This window comes from Saimiri boliviensis, chromosome 2 (genome assembly GCF_048565385.1).
Source record: "Saimiri boliviensis isolate mSaiBol1 chromosome 2, mSaiBol1.pri, whole genome shotgun sequence".
NCBI lineage: Eukaryota > Metazoa > Chordata > Mammalia > Primates > Cebidae > Saimiri > Saimiri boliviensis.
In genome coordinates, this window is record NC_133450.1 from 57,744,048 (window position 1) to 57,749,330 (window position 5,283).

The following is a 5,283-nucleotide window of genomic DNA, read 5'->3' on the forward strand; positions in this document are numbered from 1 at the left end:
GAGGATTCATGGGAAGAACAACTTCACCTATTTCACAAGTTCTCAAAAGAAATCTGGAGTAATTTATACACAGTTGATTCCAAACAGTATTCAAATAAGATAGTCAGGTCTTAAATGCCAAATACAGTTACAGACAACCAAAGCTATAAATAGCTAAAAAAATACTTAAATAATTACCTTTTTTGGGTGGCTGTTGGAAAGTTATAGGCTGAATTTCATATTGCTGTGACTATGTTCTATTTACTGGCTTCTTCCTTTCAGCAGTTAAAAACCAGTAACCTACGGAAAAACAGTAGTATAATCCCAACATTCTATTAAACTTGGTCATGGCCAGGCTCACGCCTATAATCCTAGCACTTTGGGAGGCCAAGGCTGGCAGATCACCTGAGGTCAGGGGTTCGAGACCAGCCTGGCCAACATGGCAAAACCTTGTCTCTACTAAAAATACAAAAAACAGTTGGGTGTGGTGATACATGTGTGTAATCCCAGCTACTCGGGAGGCCGAGGCAGGAGAATGGCTTGAACCCAGGTGGTAGAGGTTGCAGTGAGCCGAGACTGCACCACTGCACTAGTAGCTGAGCCAATATTGAAGTGGTAAAGTCAGTTACTGTAATTTATAGTGAAGTAAAGGTGTATGTGTGTTTTGCAAATTTTTCTTCTTTTGCATACAGACTGCGGGGTGGGTGGTCTCACTGTGTTGCCCAAGCTGGTCTCAAACTCTTGGGCTTAAGCAATCCTCATGCCTTGGTCTCCAAAAGTGCTGGGATTACAGGCGTGAGTCACCATGCCTGGCCAGGTATGGCATGCTTTTAATCCCTTTTGTTAGAGAAGATGAAATTACTGAACAATTAAATAAATTATTAGAGAAAAACATATTCTTTTTATTATTCATTATATGAATTCTAATAAATGGGCTACAATCAGGTATTGAGTTCAAAATCTGAAAATGTAAGATAGAGTACTTGGGGGAGCATACATGTCCGTAATTCCTGTCTGTTTCAGATATATGCAGGGATGCCAGGGACAGGAAAAAAAAAGCATATATTCAAATAGGTCCTGGGGTGACTAATGAGTCCATAAACCTCTCCTCAAAGAACAAAGGCCCCTCCCTTTTTTTTTGGTTTTTATTTTTATATGTCTATGTCTTTGTAAAGGCCCATTTTCTAAAGCATGGGACTTTAGAAAAACCACCACCACAGACACACAATAGGGATTACATTGCTTAGTTAGGGGCTTCCAAGCATCATTTCAAGTCTGAATCTGGAATATCCTCTTGGCAATTTGAAGAAAGGTAGAAAGGTGAGCTTTACCTAACAGTGCAGCAAAGAACTACAACAGATAAAAAGAGCAGTTTTTATGGTGGTCACTCATTTATTCCCTGAAGTTAGGTAGGTTTAGATTTAAATTCTATCTCTGACACTTAATGGCTACAACTAAAGAGTGTGTGCATATCAGTTAGTGTCTGTGCCTATTTCCTGATCTGTAAATGGAGTTAATAATAGTGCCTACCTCAGAAGGTTGTTTTGAGGATCAAATAAGATAGGTGCCTGGCATGAGAAAATTTTATTATTAATTCTCTTCCCTACCACTGTTCTTAAGTTGGAAAAGGCAGCTTTTGAGGCAGATCATAAGATATGTTACAGGTAGATATTTCTAAAGTCAAATCTGCCTTTAGCATAGACTGTACGCCCTAAAACCAAAATTTACATCATAATATCAAAATGTTTAAATGGCTATTTTGTTATTTCTCTACCTTGATGTAAACTGTCTTTATCTTCCATCTGCAGACTGTTCAGAAGTTTGTAAGCCAGGCAAGTCACGCACTGTGGCTTATGCCTGTAATCCTAACACTTTGGGAAGCTGAGGCAGGAAGATTAGTTGAGCCCAGGAGTTCCATATCGGCCTGGGCAACATGATGAGACCTTGTTTCTACAAAAAAACTTTTTAAAATTTCACCTAGTGGGTGTCACACACCTGTAGTTCCAGCTACTTGGGAGACTGAGGTGGGAGGATCGCTTGAACCTGGGAGATTGAGGATGCAGTGAGCCAAGATCACCCCACTGCACTTCAGACTGAGTGACAGAGTAAAACCCTATCTCAAAAAAAAAAAAAATAAAAGAAGTTTGTAGGAAGAAATACTCAGAAAAGAAACTGACCTACTTTTTGAGGAAAATGATATCATTTTAGCAGCTGAAAAAAAAGAGCTCAGCAACTTGATTACTATATTGTTTCCATCTTCTAAGCAACAAGAAATATTTTCAAGCTGGAAAAAATATCAAAATACTTCTGGGAAGCTGCCCTCTAGGTACCCCAGATAAAACTCGTAACATTGTTCATACCCCTGGGACAGATGTTAAACTTTGCATATCTATAATACCAGTGCAGTATTAGACATTCTGAACTTTAAGGCCAGCTATTTTCACACACAGAAGTTCATCTGCCCCATTCCAATCCATTTCACTCCTATTTACATTCAGTTTGTACCAGTTGGGGATATATTTCTCCTTCCAGATAAGAAGTAAACTCCTTGGTTACTCAACTTTGTCCAAGTTGAGCACATTATGATGCTTCGTTTATGTATGTTAAATGAACAATGTAAGATGGACTAGAAGCCCATAATACATGAAAAGATGATAAATATTATCTCTCTCTTCTACAGAATTCAAGACTCCAGGACTCTGGAGAATTATACCTAGATACTGAAAGAATTCGCCCAGTGATTTCAGAACCAGCATTAGTAATCTCTGAGAAATTATGTTAAGAATGAGGTAGGAGTGATCAGTTTCTGGAAAAGTGTAGACTGACAACTTTCAAAATTTTCAATAGTCTAATAGTCTTTTCCACATAGTGGAAAGTTTGAATCCAAGAGCCTGCGACATTCTGTAGCAGTTTATTAAGTATTGGCTTATGTGTATTTTTAGAAGTACACAGTGATCATTACAAGCCAACATGGGTGGCCGGGCAAGGTAGCTCACACCTGTAATCCCAGCACTTTGGGAGGCTGAGGTGGGCAGATCACCTAAGGTCAGGATTTCAAGACCAGCCTGACCAACATGGAGAAACTCCATCCCTATTAAAACTATAAAATTAGCTGGGCGTGGTGGCACATGCCTGTAATCCCAGCTACTCGGGAGGCTGTGGCAGAAGAATTGCTTGAACTTGGGAGGTGGAAGTTGCAGTGAGCCGAGATTGTGCCATTGCACTCTAGCCTGGGCGACAAGAGTGGGGAAAAAAAAAAAAAAAAAAAAAAGCCAACATAGGTGCTTAGAATTTCATTCAAAATGAATCCCTTTTCCTTTATTTTGCTAAGGTTTCTGGGTTGGCATATCAGAGGAATTCTATGGCATGCTGTCACCATGGTGGAAGACGGACTGACCACTGTGATAAGACTATCTGTAAGTATGGAATTTTAACAGAACAAAAGAACAAAAATCTCCCAAACTGAAGCTGCAACTAGTAGGAGAGAGATCAAACTTAGTTGTTGTTTTTGAGACATTGTCTCGCTCTTGTTGTTCAGGCTGAGTGCAGTGGCTCAATATCAGCTCACTAAAACCTGAGCCTCCCACGTTTCTGGTGCCTCAGCCTCCCTAGTAGCTGGGACTATAGGTCGTGTGCCACCACACCCGGCTAACTTTTGTTTTAGTAGAGACAGGATTTAACCATGTTGCCCAGGCTGGTCTCAAACCCCTGGCCTCAAGTGATCCACCCACTTCAGCCTCCCAGAGTGCTGGGATTACAGGTGTCAGCTACTGCACCCGGTCAGAAGGGATCAAATTATATCAGGTTTGTGAACAAGAATATTTAAGTATATGTAAGGCAGAAGAACAGGAACACAGGCAGATACAAATCTGTGGCTTCTTATTAAAGTGAGTAGGCAGGTCACAACATTTTATTAGATGTCAGAATGAAGATGAAGAAGAGGTGGTTAAGTTATCAGGAGACAAGAGTTGTCCATTAAGGAAATCCAATAAACGGCAAGGCAAAAAGCCAAGCCAGGCAGATGCAATAGTTAAAAAGTTCTGGGGATGCAAGTTGCAGGGATGATGCTTTCAGATCACTGTTGTTTTCTGATGACATCTCATCAGATGATAAAGGCATTCTTTCTGGTTTCGAAGTAACTAGGACCCTGACAATGGCAAGCTGTAATCCTAGAGCACTGTTTCTCAACCATGGCTGCAATTAGGAGTTTGTAAAAATACCAATGCCGGCCAGGCGCGGTGGCTCAAGCCTGTAATCCCAGCACTTTGGGAGGCCGAGGTGGGTGGATCACAAGGTCAAGAGATCGAGACCATCCTGGTCAACATGGTGAAACCCCACCTCTACTAAAACTACTAAAAATTAACTGGGCATGGTGGCGCGTGCCTGTAATCCCAGCTACTCAGGAGGCTGAGGCAGGAGAATTGCCTGAACCCAAGAGGCGGAGGTTGCGGTGAGCCGAGATCGTGCCATTGCACTCCAGCCTGGGTCACAAGAGCGAAACTCCGTCTCAAAAAAAACCAAAAAAACAAAAAAACCAATGCCAAGGGTTTCAACCCCAGGCCAATTAGATCAGTCTCTGGGGTTGCAAGTCACTCCTCAGTATTTTTTTAAAACTCCCCCAGGTGAATTTAATGTAAGCAAAGGTTATGGATTATTATCCTAGAGGAACGTCTCTATAGCACACTGCTTTCAAATTTTGATGTGCATACAAATTGCTTTGTGAGTCTTGTTAAAATGCAGGGTTTAAATTAATAAGCTTGAGTTACTAATCTCAGGCCTGAGATTCAGGATTTATAATAACCAAGAAATACTGGGAGGCTGGATCACAGATCACACCTAGAGTAATAAGGGTATAAGAGATGCTGCAAGACTCCCTTTCTGGCCCTTTTTTGGTTCAGAATCTTAGATTGGATTAAGATCACAGCTTAAAAAAATATACAGGTATGGTTATTAAATACGATTATGCAGAAAGAGATGGCAAACAGTTTTAGTTTAGAATTAAGATTCAAAAATATTTTCACAAGTTGAAATAAACAAAATATACTCCTTTTTTTTTCTTTTTAAAAATCAATGTGATTCCAATGTTACTCCTTTTAAAAAAAATCAAAAAACAAAAAACTAAGTCAGAGTCTTACTGTCACCATGGCTAGGGTGCAGTGGTATAGTCATAGCTCACTGTAACTTCAAACTCCTTGGCTCAAGCAATCTTCCTATGTTGGCCTCCTTAGGCACTGAGATTACAGGTGTGAACCATCATGCCCAGATCAAAATTTATTCCTTAATAGGGACCATTTAAAGTCTATC